This window comes from Petromyzon marinus, chromosome 5 (assembly GCF_048934315.1).
Source record: "Petromyzon marinus isolate PM22_M1 ecotype Great Lakes invasive population chromosome 5, UKy_Petmar_22M1.pri1.0, whole genome shotgun sequence".
NCBI classification, from domain to species: Eukaryota; Metazoa; Chordata; class Hyperoartia; order Petromyzontiformes; family Petromyzontidae; genus Petromyzon; species Petromyzon marinus.
This window is the reverse complement of record NC_133671.1, coordinates 21733212-21753003: the sequence shown is the minus strand read 5'-3', so window position 1 is coordinate 21753003 and position 19792 is coordinate 21733212. Positions and strand designations below refer to the sequence as shown.

The following is a 19792-nucleotide window of genomic DNA, read 5'->3' as shown; positions in this document are numbered from 1 at the left end:
CTGCGGTTGATGCTAATCGTGGTGCTGCTGCTGATGGCGAGGGTACCGATGCCGATACTGCTGATGATGACGGTGACGATGAAGCTGCCGCCGCTGCTGCTATTGATGATTCTGCCACTGCCGCCGCTGTTGATTACGACGACGATGCTGATGATGATGACGGCGACAATGCTGCTGCTGCTGTTGTGACGCTGCTACGGCTTCAGCCGCTGCCGCTGCTCCTGACGGTGCTAGCTGCTGCTGCTGCTGCTGTTGCTGATGATGATGATACCGCACAGATTCACAATCGAGCCGAGCCGCGCACTGTAGGATACATTTGCCGCCCTACGTGAGAATCTGTGGCGCTCGCCGCGTCCGTCCAGTGGATCTGCGCCCTCCTCCTCTCCTCCTCCTCTCCTCCTCGCCGCCGCCACCGCCGCCGCGTTTGCCACTCGACTCGGCCGGCCATGCGAGGACGCTCGGCAGCGTTCGAGCTACGAGCCACGGGAAGGAAGCGATGGCGACTGCGAGCGACCGAGGGAAGAGACCGTCACCGCTGCTCGCTCCAGCTCGGCCGCGGCGGTGACGAACCGCGTGTCTCTCGGTGCGTCTCGGTGCGTGTGCGCGCGTGTGTGCGTGTGTGTGTGCGCGTGTGTGCGTGTGCGCGCGTGTGTGCGTGCCCGCGTCGTGTAATGCGCAGGCGTGTTAGCGTGCTATGTGCACCGTGCATTGATGTCCTTGCGCGCTGGTGTGTTAGTGTGTGCGTGTGTACTTACGTGTGTCTGAGCGAAGGCGGGTCCTTAACCCTCCCACTCCTACCCGGCTGATCTCTCCCTCCCTTCGTCTCTCTCCCTCACCTCACTCGCTCCTTCCCCCCCATCTCTTTCTCTCTCTCTCCATCTCACCATCCCTGCCGCCTTCTGGCTGATTCCCGCTCCGCTGTCTCATCTCATCTTTGCCCCCCCCTCCTCCTCTATCCCTCGTTCCTTGTCCCTCTCTCCTCCCTCCACAACCTTCTTCTCCATTAATCTCCTGCATCCTCTCTCCTCCATCTCTCTTCTCTCTCCTCCCTCCATCCACACCCAAACCCCTTCCCTCCTCCACCCTTCCTCCGCGACCACTCCATCTCGATCCCAGCAATAGACCTACGCCGTGTGTGTGTTGTAGGTGGTGTTGTGTGATTGTATGGGTGGGTGGAGGAGGGAGGGGGGGGGTCTGTGGGGAGAAATAAATGGGGGGAGGGCGGTCAATGCAATGGATGGAGAGGGGCGGGGCTGTGCTGGATGCGGGCTCCTTGTGCATCGCGGTGGGAGACGCGGGGAGGGAGGGAGGGAGGAGAAGGGAAGAGGAGGAGGAGCATCGCTGTGGTCGCTGCGGTTACGCGCCGATGATTGATGTGACGCGGTCTGGACACGGGGCTGTTCACGGCACCACGGGGAGAGCGGGAGGCTCCTGCTGCCCCTGCTGCCCCTGCTGCCCACTCTGTCCCTCTAAAGCCCGCTCCCCTTACAGAGCACCCCCCCGCCCGTCCCTCAGTGCGTCCACTCGCCCCCGCCGCTCGCTGGGTACTCCCAGGTCGCTATGAGCACGCGCCCTGAATCAAGTGGAAGGCAGCGTGTGTGTGTTGGATGTGTGTGTGTGTTGTATGTGTGTGTGTTGTATGTGTGTGTGTGTTTGTTGGATGTGTGTGTGTGTGTGTTGGATGTGTGTGTGTGTGTTTTTGTGTGTGTCTGTGTGTGTCGTTTCACGGCCAACACCAGTGACGATTATCTGAACCGGTCCTCGGTCTCCCCCTAGGTCGACTCAGCCTCAAAATGAGTACCTGGTGCGGTGTGTAAACATCGCCACTCCTTTTGTGTGCCGTGCCGGCCTTCCCCAACAATCTGTTGAGGCTACGCGGGGGAGTCTTCGTGCGTGCTCGCGCCGTGTTGATGGTAGGGCTTGCTTGGCCATACTTCACGACGCTGGTGGTCAGTGCGAGAGGGGGGGGGGGGTGATGGTGAGGCCCCACTGAGCTGCCGTGTAGCTCTTTTACAGAAGCCACCCTGGCTATCACAAGTGATAGATCGACCAAGTGGCCTATCATCGTGTGGACATTTACAGCAGACAAATACTCTGAACGCGTGTTGATTCTAAATGTGGAGGCAACAACCGGAAGACCCGGAGAAAAATCCACGCGACCACGGGGAGAGAGACACGCAAACTCCAAATATAGAACAGGCGTCAGGGTCTACCTCACGACCTCCTGTATACCAGGCGAGGTAGTTAACATCTCGCCACCGTTGCGCCCTCCAGCGATTGACCCAACCACTGCGCCATCGCTGTGGTCGGGCCAATCACAACATCCCGCCGTCGGAGAGGGCCACGCTACAACAAGCCTTTGCTTAAATGGCGGCCATCTACGAACCGCCATCAAACGTCCGCCATAAGTTAGCTGCGCGGAGGAGGGGGGGAGGCCGAGACGCCCCCCGTCCTTCCGTAGCGCACTATTGGCGCTAACGACGGCTGCCTTCCCGAAGATTGACCACGATGGAGTCGGCTCGCTGGTCCTCAGATTGTTGACGTTGGCGAAGGACCTCAACATCGTCCTGCCGGCTGTCGACGAAGACGATTTGTCGTCTCTCAAGGTTGCAAGATGCATCCAGGCGCACCTGCTCTTGCAACGACATAAGGGGTTGGCGGCGTGTACCGCGCCTCGTAAGGCGCGTGATACACCCGAAGATGTGGAGCCCATCCAAGCCTGCGCTTCGGCCCAAGGCAGAGGCTGGCAGGGGGACGGCATGGTGCGACGGGATGAACAACAACGACGGCGGAAGACCACCGCCATCATCAGCCCGAACGTCCTCCACTCCACTATATTCGAAGGTTCTGCGCGTTTAACGTCCCCCAAGCCGCCACCTGCGCCGTCTCCGCAAGCTTCGGGAGCAGAAGACCCATCTGCCCGGCCGACTGCTCTTCGTAAGGAGCCGGATACGAAGGGACTTTTTCAAATTCCCCCCCGAGACCCCCGGGGGAGAGTACGCCCACCTCTCCTGGGGGCCCGGTCACAAGGACTCGATCAAAGACACTTGGGTTTTCGTGACCCCATACACACGCGCTCCCACACCGTCAGTTGGTTGTCGCGTTCGTCACGTCGTATTGGTTATTGGCTGAACCCGGCCTTTATTGTGCTTGCGGGTGTTGTTACACGGTGAGGGTGGGAGATGCTGGTGCTGGAGGGGGTCCCGAGGTTTCGCGTGCTACTATGTGTTCTTTTTTTTCTCTTCCCGTCTCTCTCTTCCTTTGTGTTCGCCTCTTGTTGTTCTGTACTTCTGTCCCCTTCCCCCGTTTGTCTCCGTATATATTGTATATATGGGATGGGGTATTTATTTGTTGAGGCACACTAAGGGGCTTTGTTGTTTTGTTGAGGGGGAGTTGACAGCCGGGACGGCTGAGTTCTACGAGGGGGGGGGGGTGATGTAGTGACATCGCGGGATGTCACCGAGCAGTGCCGGCCCGTAGAGGGGCCCGGTGAGCGCTGATTGACAGCGCTGGATGGCACCACGCTTGGCGTGCAGTGCCAACCCTACAGGACAGGGTGTGGGAGTGCCGGCCGAGGGATGAGGTTACTCGAGGCTACGGCACTCTGGTTGACTCGGGAGGACACGTGACCACCCCTAGCCCCCTCTGGGGCTAGGGGTGGTCACGTGATTGGGACCCAGATCCTTCCCGAGGATTCTAGAAGGTGGTCGTGGCCAAGGGCGGAGCCGGCCACGCCACAGAGAATATCAGCCGGGTCCCGAGAGGGACCGAGGTTGTTGTTGTTCATCCTGGAAGAAACCTTCGTGTACGTTCTACGTTCAACGAGTCTCCAACACGTGGACCTGGACCCGAGCTGTTGGTCTCGGTCCGTAGTAGCAGTTACGTTCTAGTTAGTGTAGTAACTAGTGTAGTTACTAGTGTAGTAACTAGTGTAGTAACTAGTGACGTAGTAACTAGTGTAGTAACTAGTGTAGTAACTAGTGTAGTAACTAGTGATGTAGTAACTAGTGTAGTTACTAGTGTAATAACTAGTGTAGTTACTAGTGTAGTAACTAGTGTAGTAACTAGTATAGTTACTAGTGTAGTAACTAGTGTAGTAACTAGTGTAGTAACTAGTGTATTAGCTAGTGTAGTAACTAGTGTAGTAACTAGTGTAGTAACTAGTGTAGTAACTAGTGTAGTGAGCCTGGTGGTCACCACCACAGGTTGTTATTATGTTAAGGGGAAGTTACTCCGTGTGTTGGAGTTGAATAAATGTGTTGCCTCCAAGTATACGTCTGCGACTCAGTTGAACCCATTACACATTGATAAAGGGTGTCATTCACAGCCCAGAGTGGGGGGGGCACAGCCCAGAGTGGGGGGGGGGCACAGCCCAGAGTGGGGGTGGGCACAGCCCAGAGTCGAGGGGGCATAGCCCAGAGTGGGGGGGGGGGGGGGCAGAGCCCAGAGTGGAGGGGGGGGCACAGCCCAGAGTGGAGGGGGGGGGCACAGCCCAGAGTGGGGGGGGGGCACAGCCCAGAGTGGAGGGGGGGGGCACAGCCCAGAGTGGGGGGGGTACAGCCCAGAGTGGGGGGGCACAGCCCAGAGTGGGGGGGCACAGCCCAGAGTCGAGGGGGCACAGCCCAGAGTGGGGGGGGGGGTGGGGGGCACAGCCCAGAGTGGGGGGGGGGGGCACAGCACAGCACGCTAACCGCTCCATTACCGCAAAACGCATATGTCGTGATGTAGCGTACGAGTGGACGAGTGTGTATGTGTTTGTATGTGTGTGTGTAGTCCGGCAAAACAACCCCCTACCTCCTCGCGGTGCCGGACGGGCAACTCTGTCGTGGACAGTGCTGTGGGGGGAGGGCCAATTCCGATTGGCTCCTCCCCTCATGGCGTCTGTCACCACCACAGGGGCTAAACGGGGGCTCTGGACGGGTGCGAGGGGCTGGTAACCCCTCCACTTTCAAATATTTTATCACTAAACCACGTCTAAAATATCTAACTAATAAGCTTGTGCCGGAGGCCCCGGGGGGACAGGCGTCTATGACGTCTCCTGGCCAAACCCCAATTGGCGGAGCCAGGAGATTGAATCTCTACCCTCAGGGGTCCTCCAGAAACAAGGAAAAGCCACTTTGTGTGGCCACGTGGAATGTTCGAACGCTCACTGCGGAGGAGAGGCTGCCACTCCTCTGTCGGGAGCAGGACCGGTACCGCCTGGATCTCTGTGGCATTCAGAAGGTCCGGTGGACCGGTTCTGGCTTCTGCCACCATGAGGGGTGGACAGTCCTCTACTCGGGGCAGCATACTGCCAAACAACAGGTTGTGGCTCTTCTTTTGAACAAAATAATGAAGGGGGCGTGGGAGCGTGGCAGTGAGGTGTGGAAAGCTGTAAGCCCCAGGCTACTTTGGGCTCGCCTTCCCATCAACCGGAGGTGAGGAGTGGTGGTCGTGGTTACTTATGCCCCCACCGAAGACGAACATCCGTGGTGGGATGCAGGCAAAGCCGATGAGTCAGATGCCTTCTACGACCTCCTGTCACAGGTGCTGGCTAAAGTGGCCCCTTGGGATAGAGTCATCTTGTTGGGTGACTTCAATGCCCGAGTTGGTCATGATGCTGGCACCTAGTCTGGAGTGATTGGAGGGCATGGGCCAGATCAGCTCAATAACAACCGTAGGAGGCTGCTAGATTTTTGTGCAGCCCATGTGCTTGTAATTACCAACACGCTGTTCTGGCATCGGCGCATCCACGCAACATCATGGATGCATGCCGGGTCCAAGCAAGAACATCTGCTGGACTACATAGTGACGGACCAGCGGATGCGAGCCCATGTCTTTGACACCAGGACCTACCGTGGAGCTGATCTGCCCTCTGACCATCGACTTGTCATCTGTAAGATGCGCCTGCCATTCTTCCACTCCGGTGGTGGGTGTACACCCAGGACCCCATTCCAACCTAAAGTGGCCTAGTCTCAGTTATCTGATGAAAGTTGCAAACGAGAATTTCATCATCGCCTGCGGCTGGGGTTGGCATCATGCCGCACTCCTTCTGATGTCGAGGGTAAATGGGCGAGGATAAGGACTGTCACTCATGCAGCTGCATTGGCTGCTTTGGGTACGCGGTCCAGACCTCACCAGAGACCCTGGCTGACAGAGGTGTTCAGGATAGTTGTGAAAAAGTGACAGGCCCACTGTCATCGGCTACAGAATCCCACGTCAGAGAATGAGGAGGCTTACCGCAGCCTTCGCTCGGAGGTTTGGAGAGCCGTGAGGCGCTGCAAGGATGGGTGGTGGTTGCGGGTTGCTGAGGAGATGGAGTCTGCCTCAGTGGCCCGCGATCACAAATCTCTATTTAACTCCACCTATTACCATCATTAGGGGAAAAAACGGTGATCCAATCTCCGATCCCAAGGAACAGGTTTGCAGATTTGCTGAGCATTTCTGTGATGTCCTGGGAGAGGGGAAATCTCTCAGCCAGGAAAATATCGTGGCACAAAGTGGGGATGACCTTGCTGAGGCTGCGGTGCCTCAAATATTGGAAGAAGTCACCCCTTGTGAGTGGCTGGTTGAGGTGCCATCTGTTGAGGAAGTACTGAAGGCGATCCGGGGTCTGAGACTAGGAAACGCACCGGGCAGAGATGATCTCCCAAGCGAAATGCTGAGGGAGTGTGGCGTTTGTGCATAGACTGCCCTATATGACATCATAACAACAGTCTGGACCACTGGACGGGTTCCGCAGGATTGTAAGGATGCCCTGGTGGTCCCCCTCTTTAAGAAGGGGGACCGCACAGACTGTAACAACTACAGGGGCATCTCACTCCTCAGTGTGCCGGGAAAGGTCCTGGCAAGGACTATTCAACATCACCTTGCCAGGCACGCTGAGGAGAGGCTTGCAGAGCCCCAATGCGGTTTCAGGAAAGGGCGGTCCTGCACAGATGCCATATTTTCTGTCCGTCTGCTACAGCAGAGGTGTAGGGAATTCCAGCAAGACCTACATCTCTGCTTTATTGACCTGGTCAAGGCCTATGATACCATCAGTAGGCCTGGGCTCTGGGTTGTTCTTCGTGCTTTTGGAGTTCCTGACCATCTGCTGACGATCATTAAGGACCTTAATGATGGTGAGCGGGCCCGGGTAAAACTACGTGGCCAGGAGTCAGAGCCATTCCCTTTACACCTTGGGGTGCGACAGGGATGTCTTCTGGCTCCCACAGTATTTAACATCTATTTGACCACGTAGTTCGTGAAGCCTTCAATAGCTGTACCGGGGTAATCCCCATTTGGTACAGATATAATGGGAGGCTGATCGATGCCCGGGTGCGGTCAAGGGATGGCTCCGTATTGCTCAACCACGTTATGTATGCCGATGATTTGGTAATAGCTGCTCATTCAGAGGAGGAGTTGGAGATGCTGCTGCTGAGACTGGAGCGTGCCACTAAGAGATGGGGTCTTACCATCAGCCCCACCAAAACTAAGCACGTGCCTGGGTATTTTGTACCATCGGACACTCCACCCCCACAACTCCCAATCGGTGATGTGGCAGTTGTGGAGAGAGTGGAGAGTTTCCCATACCTGGGCAGTGTGCTTATGACCGGCTCCAGTTTAACAGCAGAGGTCTCACTCCGAATCAGTCGAGCGGCAATATCTTTTTATCGGTTGCGTAACACTGTGTGGAAGCTACCTGGTCTGTCGCTCCGCACTAAGCTTCAGGTCTTCTCGGCCACGGTCATTCCCTCCCTTCACTACGCTTGCGAAACGTGGACCCCCCTAATGGAACATCTTCGCTGGTTAGAAACATTTAGGCTGGCCTGCCTACGATCCATCCTGGGTTTGACCAGACTGGATTGTGTGAGGAGCTCACAAATCCTTGAAAGATCTGGGCAAGGTCCCATCGGTGAGCTCCTCGGCGGGGAAGGCTGCGATGGCTGGGTCATGTGGCCCGCATGCCCAGCCACCGCATGCCGAAACAGCTTTTGTTCGGCCGGATTGAGGGGGCTAAGCGGGCGCGGCACGGGCTAGAGAAGAGATGGAGTGATGTCGTACAGGAGGACATGGACCTGAGTGGCCGATGACCGGTACCAGCAGTGTCAAGATCGGCCTCTGTGGAGGAAGCTCGTGAAGGACGCTACTGGGCAGCTGGAGGTAGTCGCCCTCCAACAACAACGGAGGGCGGAGGAGCGACGCTTACCACAACGAGCGGAGCGCCGGGTGGCTAAAGCACAGCAGGTTGGCACAGTAGGGGGCACAGGTGGTGCATCAGCCAGTCATCTCAGTCAGTCGACCCGTGGCACCTGGGTCTGCCCCGTGACCTCCTGCCAGCGGGCGTTCGACACTTCACGTGGCCTCAGGATGCACATAGCCTGGCACAAGCGTCGTGGTGACGTCACCGCCACTTAGTGGCGAATGGCGGTTGTTGTTGTTGTTATGTTGAGCGGTAGTGTTAGCGGTTAGCACGCTGCGCTACGAACCTGGCGACCAGAGTTCGATTCCCGCATGGCCAACATCAATGACGATTATCTGAATCGGGCCTGGGCATCCCCTAGGTAGACTTAGCCTCAAATGAGTACCTGGTGCGGTGTGTAAACATCGCCACTGGGGAGACAAATGCGGTCGGGCTTGCTAACAGCACTTGCCCCAACGGTATGTCAAGGCTATACGGGGGATCTTTGTGTTTTATCTTTATTATGTTAAGTGTGGCCAGAGGAGGCTCGTGAAGGACGCTCATGGGCAGTTGGAAGCAGTCGACCTCCAGCAACAACGGAGGGCGGAGGAGCGATGCTCACGAGTGGAGCGCCGGGCGGCTAAGATGCAGCACGTTGGCACAGCTGGTGTGCATCGACCGGTCATCTCAGTCAGCCAACCCATGGCACCTGCTGGGTCTGTCCCGAGACCTCCTGCACCTAGCCTGGCACAGTAGGGGGGTACAGCTGTTGTGCATCGACAGGTCATCTCAGTCAGCCAACCCATGGCACCTGCTGGGTCTGTCCCGAGACCTCCTGCACCTAGCCTGGCATAGTAGGGGGGTACAGCTGGTGTGCATCGACAGATCATCTCAGTCAGCCAACCCATGGCACCTGCTGGGTCTGTCCCGAGACCTCATCCTGTGAGCAGCGAACCTGGCCTCAAAGTGCACCTGGCCTGGCACAGGCGACGTGGTGACGTCACCGCCACTTAATGGGGAATGGCGGCAATTGGTATCATGTAGAGCCTCTTTCGCACCGTACGTAGCCGACCGTGCTAATCTGGAGGTGCGGTTTCCATGCTCCTCTCACCCGCACGGTTAAACATGGGATATGGAGACTGAACGTGCATGTGAAACAGGAGCAGATGGGCCGGGAGGGCATGGGCCTCTCATTGACAACCCCCACCACCACCACCTGCCCCAGCCCTCCCCTCCCCCCACGCCTTCACCGTGTGTGGCTCCTGTTGCTGTTGTTGTGTCCCACGTCGTCTTCAAACAGACCTCTTTGACTCCCCCACTGATGGATGTAGGCCTCGTCCGTGGGGGTCGTTTGCCCATACTTCACCACGCTTAATAACTAAGCGGATAATAGTCACTCATTCTTCACACGTTTCGTCTCCGCACGTAAAACACATGTTTGTGTTTCGACGCACGCCATCAGCCCCGTGGTCCTCCTCCTGGGAGGGGAAATTTCGTAGGAGCAGCAATTTGCTCAACATCGGTAAAACTCTGGACCGGTTCTAACATTCAGCGTCTCGTCAGCAGTCAGGCTTGGCTGTAAGACAGTGCGCGTGGATCTATGATGGTGCGGATTGCCCCAGATGCACCCCCAGGCACAACTCCCTGTTCGGGGGGGGGTGGGCGATCTGAAGCCAGTGAAGATATCTGGTCGCCGGCAAGCCCTGCTCCATACCCTGAACGCGATTTGCCAGGAAGACAAATTTCTCCTGCAGTGAAAGGACATCACAAACCTCCCCCCCCCCCTCCCCCCCACAGCTGGTTGACGGTGGCACAACAAACTCCTCGTGGTACGCGGTGAGCACCCTGAGCTACGCGCTCACAAGGGGGAAGGAAAGGAGTTCGATGCCACGTGTGGGGGGGGGGGGGGGGTCTCTCTCCTGATGCGGCTCCTGCGTTGAGTGAACCAGACGGGAATGCCGAGGGAACAGGGACCGCTGGAAGGGGGATATGAGACCCCTCAGGGTCCCGGCGGGAGTGATACACGCCCTAAGGGCGGGGAAGCGTCGATTGGTTTTGTTGATTTTGGGGCGACCCCCCCGGCTTACCCTTCACAACCTCCGCCGTTCAAGCCGGGGGGCCGCCCAGTTAAAAGGGTAAAACCTATTCTTATATCTTGTTACTGGCAAAGGAGGTCTCATAATGTAAATGCTCACCCCGAGCCCTCAATACTCTGATAGTGCGCTGTTTTTGAGTTGTACGTCTTTTGGCGTCTTCTGGTCCAACACCAATGGAGACTAGGCTCTAAGAAAAGCTGTCTCGGGTGTGGACCAATCAAATTCAAGGACAGTGCATATTATTATCAGAGTTGTCTTTTTAGTTTGCATTTTGACTGCTTGTGTTGTGGTTATTGCAAACATGATGCCTTGAATAAAGGTGTCAGTTTTTGTGCCAGTTAAATGAGTAAAACCTATTCCTATGTCTTGTTACTGGCAAAGGAGGTCTCATAATATAAATGTGTCGTTCAACCTGCCAACACCCGACACAGCCGATTAGCAAGGCGTGTCACGTAAACGAAACGTTCCAATTCCGTGACAACCCTTACTAATCGGCTGTGTCGGGTGGCGCCGGGTTTAACGACACATTTCTAGCCGGGCGATCTGACCCAAACAACCTCTGTTATGGAAGATATTGGTCGCGAAAGCCCCCGGCTGCTGCTGCTGGGTGTTCAAAAACACCCCACCCCCTTTTACTTTGACCCCCCCAACGTTAGAGAACAAAGCGATTGTTCTCCTCCCTCCCTCTCCCGGATTGCCCCCCCCCCCTCCCACCATTAATCAGGACGAGTCGAGTACATGGGGCCTGGCGTAGTTTTCGCGTCCTTTCTGCCGCGGGCCCTTTGTTCTTGTGGAGAGCAGGAATCTAACAGGAATCTAACAGCGAAACAAATACACAGCACAGTGCAAGGGCCCCCCACACTCTCGGTTAGATTTGAATTCGACGCAAAACCCATACAGTACACGACTCTAAATAATCATTGCATCAGATATACAAGTTTTGCTGGCTGGTCTCCTGCCTCGATTCCTCTCCGCACGGCTGCTCCGGCCGGCACGCGGGTGCGGTGACGTCACAGGGAACATTTGCGCGATGACGTCACCCGCAACCTGCTGGCTTCACCGCCTGAATGCGGCACTGTAGGTGGCTGCTCTGCGTCTACAGCAGCAGCAGCAGCCGTACTCAAGAAGAATAGGAAGACAGAAGCGACCGTAGCAATTGTCACAGAGTACTCTACTGGATTAGGCGACATGTTAGCCGACTGCCTGGTCCGCAGGGGACACGTGCGTACTGCTGGTTAAGCAACAAAGTAAATAACCCTGTCAAGCGTTGCCTTCTTCACCAGCCCCTCACACCCCACACACCTGAGCCCCCACCCCGCTGCGTAGCCCCGGGTAATCCACACTGAGCGCGGGTGGGTATCTGAGGTCTCCGGTGCTAATCTGTATGCGCGCGGGTCCTGCGCTGGGATTGTAAGCTCATCACCAATGGCCAAGAGCGCACAAACAAAACACAGCCCCCACCTCCCCCCACGGGGTCTCTCGACTCGCTCTTGCCGAGGTGAAACGTGGCACGCAACGCATTGGCCCCTGAGCGTATTAAACGGATTCCTACCTGTTTAATAATGTCATTAATTACATAAGATGATTATCTGCCTGGGACAGGCACGTCGCTGGGGCGTGCGACTCTCAATGTGTCCTGAGAGTCCTGCTGCTGCTTCTGCCAGCTGCTGGAACATCGAGTTTTTATTTTAAGATGTGTCCAGCCACAATTAGCGGCATGAAGATGATCCGATAAGAAATTCAGCAATGTATTTGGCCGCTACTGCTTCTCATCCGTTGGCAGTGGTGCACAGACAACAACAACAATAACAGTAGCTCCGACGCGTTTGTCAATAACAAAAAAAAGCCGAAAAAAACACACGTCGAAGCGACGTTTCGATTCATGGCCCTTGTCCACAGCACACAGAGAGTCTAGCGAAGTATATCGATGACATTTGAGTTTTAAAGTCGTGTTGCTATTCGAGGCCTCTCCCAGAGTTAAAGCCGCGCACCGATTAAAGTATTTTGGCAACAAAAAAAAACTTGCCCGTAGTAAAACCACGGCGATCAACGGGGTAAGCCTCTTCGGCCGAGGCGATTGCGTCACACGTCACGCTGCGTGTGACGTCACACAGAGCGTGACGTCACACGGAGCTTGACGTGTGACGCCGTCATCACCTGGTTATTGCGATTCGGAAGGGGGTCAATTGTTCGCGATAATTAACGGCACTGCTGAACTTTTTGTTGTCGTTGGACGAAGCGTCCCACGTGGCACCCACGCAGGCGCACGGCTGCTCTCCAGACACACTCCTCGGCTCTTCCAGCGCCGCGTGCTGCCGGGCTTTGAGGTGGCCACTCCAAGTTGTCCTCAGCGTGGCACCCCTGACGGCCAATTAAGGGTAATTGCTGTTCGTGTTACGTTGTTGTTGTTGTTGCTGATAACTCGCAGTGCTGCTGCTGCTGCGAGTGAGTTCGTGAACTTGTCTGTGCGGACCCCCTCTTGGGCGCGTTACCTCGCCGTGGCCTCGTGCCGGCTCGCCACCTCGCCTGGGGGGAAGGGGGCAGGGGGTGGGGGGCTCTCTGTCTGTGTGTGGATCGGGGGGGGGGCTCTGTTCGAGGGTTCTGGGGGTCACGGTGCACGAGTGTCCAGTAGGTTTGGGTCTACAGGAGTACAGGGGGACGGGAGGTCCCTGCGAGATTTCTGTGCAGACTAAATCCCGGTGGGGGGGGGGGGGGGCTATGCTGGGTCCAGGTTGTGGGGGGAGAGGTGGGGGGGGCTATGCTGGGTCCAGGTTGTGGGGGGAGAGGTGGGGGGGGGCTATGCTGGGTCCAGGTTGTGGGGGGAGAGGTGGGGGGGGCTATGTTGGGTCCAGGTTGTGGGGGGAGAGGTGGGGGGGGGCTATGCTGGGTCCAGGTTGTGGGGGGGGGGCAGTGCATAGATGTCGGTGTTGGGGGGATTTGGGGGCATACCTGTAGATTCTATACCGCCCCCCTTCGCCCCGTCCCTTACAGGTTTGGTGGCAGCTGTCGCATCACTGCGACATCTCTGTGTGCATGGCTCGTTTAGAGGAGCTGAGAGGAGAGAGCGGAGAGAGAGGAAAGAGCGGAGAGCTCTGCATGGAGATATGAGCTGCCGTCGGAGGCCATCGGACTGTGAGGAGTGCTGAGTGCAGATGCAGCATCGCAACAGGGGGAACATAGAGAGAGAGTACGGAGAGGGGGGGGGGGTAGAGAGAGAGGGGGTAGAGAGAGAGGGGGTAGAGAGAGAGGGGGTAGAGAAAGAGGGGGTAGAGAGAGGGGGTAGAGAGAGAGAGGGGGTAGAGAGAGAGATGGGGTAGAGATATGGGGAAGGGGTAAGGAGGAGGAGGAGCAGACCGTGCTTCTTCGTGTCGGTGTTTGTGTCTACGAAGAAAGTAGCACAGATTGATTTTGTTTCACAATGGGAAAATACCTAAAATCTGTCATTTAAAAGGCGGGGGGGGGGAGGCACATGAAGCAAAGCAAGGAAAACAACTTAAAAAAACGAAATGATGAACGAAGCAAAGTGCCGACTAAACCGAGCACCTTCTTGTTTCCTCTGATCTTAAAAAAAAGCAGAGAGCGGAGGGAGAGAGCAGCGAGGAGAGAGGCCGTCCCTGCGAGGAATACGCGCAAGCGGCTCAGCATCGCGACTCCGGGGCCCGGCCACGGCGACCCACGACGACTTCATCGGCGCTCGCACTTGCCGACGGAATGGTTCTGACGCGAAACGTTTAGAACGTCGGCCCGTACTGCGAAAACGCCTTCGAAGGGCGTCTCGTCACCAGCCGTCGGGGGTTTTCAAGGTTGCAAAGCGACGCTAGTGAGCGTGGGGTGGAGTAAGTTCACTGGACCCAGCCGCCGCATGCAGCGGCTGTTGTGGAGCCGACTCGTGCTGCCTGCCTTCAGGGCCCTGCGTTTCCGGGTGGAGGGACGCACCATGAGGCTGGGCACCAGCGACTTCCAGTGCCTCTTCACTGATGGCCTCAAAGCCATTGCCGCGCTGTTTTCGGGGCACGGGCACGAGCTGCGGATTGCGGGTGGCGCCGTGCGGGACTTGCTGAGCGGCAAACGACCTCAGGACGCCGACTTCACCACGTCCGCCACCCCGGCACAGATGAAGGAGATGTTCGCAGCGGCCGGCGTTCGCACCGTTAACACGCTCGGCGAGAAGCACGGGACCATCACCGCAAGGGTGCACGGGCAGAACTTTGAGATCACGGCGCTGCGAGTGGACGTGACGACAGACGGCCGCCACGCCGAGGTGGAGTTCACCACCGACTGGCAGACGGACTCTTGAGTGGCTTGACCTCACCATCAATTCCATGTTCCTAGATCTCGATGGGACACTTTACGAATACTTCAACGGGATGGAGGATCTGAAAAATAAGAGGGTGCGCTTCGTAGGAGACCCAGAGAAAAGGATCCAGGAAGATTATCTCCGCATCCTGCGATATTTCAGGTTTTATGGATTCGTGGCCGAGCACGCGGACGCGAGCGCGAGCCGCAGACGCTGGCGGGGATCGAGCGCGACGCGGGCTGGCCGGCATTCGCGGGCGAGCTCATCTGGGTGGAGCTGAAGAAGACGCTCATGGGAAACCACGCGAGTCACCTCTTCGCTCTCATCTACAAGCTCGGCGTGGCACCACGCATAGGCCTGCCATGCGACGGGAACGTGGGCGAGCTGCAGCGCGTGTGGGAGCGCTCGCGCGCCTCCGCCCCGCGCCCCATCACGCTCCTGTCGGCGCTCCCGTGCTGCGCCGACGACGTGGGGCAGCTGGACGCGCGTCTCCGCCTCCCCACGGACGAGCGCAACCTGGCGGCGTTCGTCATCAAGCACCGCGGGGAGCTGCGGCCCGACGCGGACGGAGACGACCCCGCTCGGCTCCATCAAGGCCTTCGTCACCGACGCGCGTCCGCACGGGGAGGCGAAGGCGCACGCGAGCGAGCTGCCGCGCTACCTCGGCGAGGCGGGGCCCGCCGTCGAGCTGGATGGTCGGAGGCCGCCGGCCTTCCCCGTGAGGGGCCACGACCTCCGCCGGCCGGGCCTCACGTCCGGCAAGGAGATCGGCGCCGAGCTTCAGCGCCTGCGCGCTCTCTGGCAGCGCTCGGGCTACCGCGCTGACAAGGACGCTCTGCTGGCCAGCGTCCGCCAGGGCCAGAAGTCGAAGTCGTGACGGTCGCTCCGGTCGGAAGCTTTTCGACTGCGCTCGTTCTGTTTGTCTGTTAGTTCGTCAGCTCGTTTGTCATCTGGGTCATTGGCTGTTTGGTATCAGTGCTCACTTTCCCCTCGGAGCGGTCAGGAATGCTGTTTTTGCGGAAATTATCATTTTTTTGGCAAACCACATCCACCGATTGAACCCCATAGTGGATTGATCTAAATTATTAGCGTTAAAACAAACTATCGGCGGGATTGCTGTGGGTGGTGTTTTAAATCGTGGCGTCTTTTACGGGGCAAAATCGGTGTGTTGCTGTTACAAAGTAAGTTTTTGGGGTGTTTTTTGTTTAAGTTAACATTTTAAAAGCACGCAAACCAGGATATAGACACAGCTCCTCGCGGGTCAGTTATTGGCTTTAACAAAACTAACATCCTCTTGTAAACGGCGGCTGCTCGTCTCACGACGGCTGAATTTAGTCTGTGACGCAAATTTTGCTGAGAGGCAGGGTGGGGTGGGACATAAAATAAGTGTAAAAGCCGCGAGTAAAATACAGCGTTGACCATTACTGGCAGGCATTTGGCAACCTGGGAAATCGGTGAGCAGTAATGCATGTCCCCATGAACAGGGCAACTTCGATTCCCGTTGTGGAATAATCGGCGGTGGCGCTAGACACGGGCAAATTCAGCAAAGAGTTGATGGCCCCAAGTAGCGCAGTGGGCTCTGGATTTATGAAAACATATGGGACAAAGCAAAAGTCAGAAAAATATACTTCAATAAGCATCAAAAGGTAATTTGTCTCGTTTTTCATTTGACATATTCTTTGTATCGTCTACAGCTCGTTCAGCCACAGCTGTCTCAGCCGTATCTCTATTATCGTCATTTCTGTCGCCTCTATCTCTTGTATATTCTGTCGCCTCGCTGCGAGTAATATACGAACCAGTCCTGGTGGGTCCCTCCGCCCCACCAAGCCACACTGACGAGTGTGGAGAAGTGCGGTTGGGTAGCCACCGTGACCGATGACGTCGCTTTCGTAGACCAGAGAAAGAAGGAGACGGCGATACGTAATTACGTAGGGATGCGTGTTGGACGTATTTCGCACCACCGTAAGTAGCCGACCGTGCTAATCGGAGGTGTGGGGGGGGGGGAAGGACAACAAACTAAAGACAAAGCAGATATGACGTGGGGGAGGGAGGCCTTCATCCGGCAGTAAGTTGATGACGGGGCTGCACACATCATCATTATGATGCGTGTTTGCTTCCTCTTAACCTGTCGTGGGGGGAGATATGTACCGTCACGGGACTGTGCCGGGGTTCTGAGAGGTGGATAAGAGGAGGGGGCATTGCTGAGGTGTGTGGGTCGAGCGAATGCATAAATCTCTCTCACAGGTCAGTCATCCCCCCTGAGCCTATGTGGCTTGACCAATATTTACCCATCAGTAAGCTCATGTAAATATTAGGGCTCCTGTGTGCATAAGAGTGAACCAAACACGATAGGATTGCATCGAAAACCATCCACGGTTCAGTAAGGCGTGTGGCGTTCAGTCGCCGATACTTATTTTACGCCTGCATAACAACACGTGTATAAGATTGTGTGCATATAGTTTGCCGTAATTTGATATTCTAGTGGCTACAGTCATTATAATGTGGGTTTCTGTTATGCGGTACATCTTTGTGGGGTTTTTTGTTGTTGTATATTACGCGTTAAATTAATTTACAGAAAGCCCCTTTGTCAATCCACTGCCGGATGAAGTCCACTCCGTGCCGTGTCAGTCACAGAGATCGTTGCACCGTGCATGGTGACGGTGTGAATATACGATTGTTGGGTAATTGTCAGGAGTGTTTCACGTGTTTTTTTATTCATCCTGAGACTTCTGATGCGTAATTCATCCGGGGCTGTACTTGAGATGTTTTAAATAAATACAAAATTAAGAAACCTAAAAAAAAAGGAGAGAGGGAGAGCGGAGAGAGAGGGAGAGAGAGGGAAAGAGGAGAGAGAGAGAGAGAGCAGAGAGGGAGAGAGGAGAAAGAAAGGGAAGAGAGAGGGAGAGAGAGAGAGTATTGAGCTCTCCCCGTTCGGGCTGCTCGCTAATGAATTGGAATTGGCCGGGTCATTAGCGGAGCGCGCGGTTCCGCCGCGAGGAGACATCAACCGCGAAGGGTCACGCATTGTGAGCGCATTCATTCATTTATTCATTCCCGTACTTCAATATATATACAGTACGTTTAATTCAACAACGTATTAATGTGAGTTATCATTCATTCAATAGTACCCATTTGTTCGTGGTTTCATACGTGGGGTTTGTGAATGTCGTCGTTTCATCAAAATATTAATTCCCGTACCTCATTCTTTTTTATTCATTCACCTTTTTATTCGTTCACTTTTTTATTCATACACCTTTTTTATTCATACACCGTATATTCATTCGTGTCATTGTTTTCATTCGTTGAGTAATGTCCTTTTATGTCATGTCATTTAATTAATCATCATGTACGCGTGCCCATTCATTCATGTTCCGTATTTATCTTTGTACGATCTCCATTCATGGAATTCCCTCATCAAAACGCTACACCATAGAGCTCAATGTATCTCCGACCATGAACACCTGACCAGTGAACTCAAACACGTACACCAAGCTCTCAAGGTGAATGAATATTCTGACAACACAATCCGCAAAGCCATCACCCCAACCGTGAGGAAAGATCCATCTGAGGATCCAATCAAAACCATCACCCTGCATACATAGCAGGGATTACCAAAAAGATTTCCAAAATCATAAACACAAGATCCAGGTCCGATTTAACACAGTGCATAATATTCGTGATCTGATCCCATCTGTGAAGGACAAGATCCCTGACATGCAATATCCCGGCGTCTACAAATTAAGCTGTGTCTGCGGCAGCAGTTACATTGGGGAAACTAAGCGACATGTCTCGGACCACCGTGTTCGTGAAACACGGCAGGACCAATACTTCTGCCGCGGCTGATCATTATTTAAATGTGGCTGGCTCACACGAAATGTATTTCTCTAAGACGATGGTACTTTGCACGCCGACTGGCTATCAACAAAGATTCGTTCACGAAGCCATCCATGTATACAGACACAATTTCAACCGAGTCATTGGAAAGATGTCATCAACCACTTTGGGTCATGACTTGATTTGTGTTTTCTTGTCAACCTCTACCGTCAGCAGTGTGGCTGGGTGCAGCGAGGTGCAATGCCCCCCCATCTCTACCCCCCTCTCTCCCCCTATCTCCACCCCCCCTCTCTCTCCCCCCTCTCTCTACCCTCTCCCCATTGTCTAAAGCACTCGCTGTACTTGTGCTACTTGTACTTGTGGTGCTTTGCTCCGACATTGTCGCTGGCTGCCCCGCCCATGCTGTTTACACCACACAGCTTTGCTCACCCTGAAAGCCCTTATTAGAAGCAGTCGTATTCGGAGGCTTGCCCCCTCTTTTCTCTCCGCCTGATGAAGACCGCTTGTGTTGCGATCGAAACGTCGGGGTTTTTTGCTTTCATTTTTAATTTTATTTTATTTGTATTTTCTATCGACGTGACTTTACCGAAAGAACCAAGAATATGGATTTACACTCCATTAATTAATTACTGGGCATTATTATTATTATTATTGCCATTGATGCACGAATATACAGTGTGGAAAAAAGTATTTGAGCCCCTGCTGATTTTGTACGTTTGCCCACTGACAAAGAAATGATCAGTATATAATTTTAATGGTAGGTTTATTTGAACAGTGAGAGACAGAATAACAACAACAAAATCCAGAAAAACGCATGTGAAAAATGTTATAAATTGATTTGCATTTTAATGAGGGAAATAAGTATTTGACCCCTCTGCAAAACATGACTCACTGTACTCACTCATTCCTTCCGTCCATTCATTCGTGACCTTCATTCATCCATCTACTATTTCATGCCCTTATCATCATAATCAGCAGAAGCCATGAACACTCCACTGCTGGATGAAGGCATCGTCGAGCCGCCGCCGCCTCCTCTCGCGATCCTGCAGTGGAATAATCCAAAGCTGATTTCAGCGCTGCATCTTCCATCCCCTCGTCACGCGTTCCATCCCCTGGCTGTTACTCGGTCATCAGTCTCGGCCCTCGTTTCTGCTGGCCGTGACGCGCATCTGGCCCCAGCCCCAGCGGCGCTCCCCCACCCCGCGCCCTGCCCCACCCCTCTCGCTCCCCCACCCCGCACCCTGCCCCACCCCTCTCGCTCCCCCACCCCTCTCGCTCCCCCACCCCTCTCGCTCCCACACCCCTCTCGCTCCCCCACCCCTCTCGATCCCCCACCCCTCTCGCTCCCACACCCCTCTCGCTCCCCCACCCCTCTCGATCCCCCACCCCTCTCGCTCCCCCACCCCTCTCGCTCCTCCACCCCTC

General features: G+C 55.3%; 1 protein-coding gene and 1 pseudogene across 2 annotated transcripts in view; one reads left to right on the top strand and one right to left on the bottom strand.

The window, feature by feature from the left end:
* Positions 1–1186, bottom strand: part of GALNT9 (polypeptide N-acetylgalactosaminyltransferase 9) — a 42086-nt gene extending 40900 nt beyond the window's left edge. Inside the window, exon 1 of one of the 2 annotated variants that reach the window (XM_076062799.1) lies at positions 756–1186. The gene's annotated coding sequence lies outside the window, so the exon portion shown is untranslated. The other variant, XM_076062798.1, reaches the window with a different exon arrangement.
* Positions 497–17224, top strand: LOC116939268 (CCA tRNA nucleotidyltransferase 1, mitochondrial pseudogene; annotated as a pseudogene).
* Positions 17225–19792: the final 2568 nt, after the last annotated feature.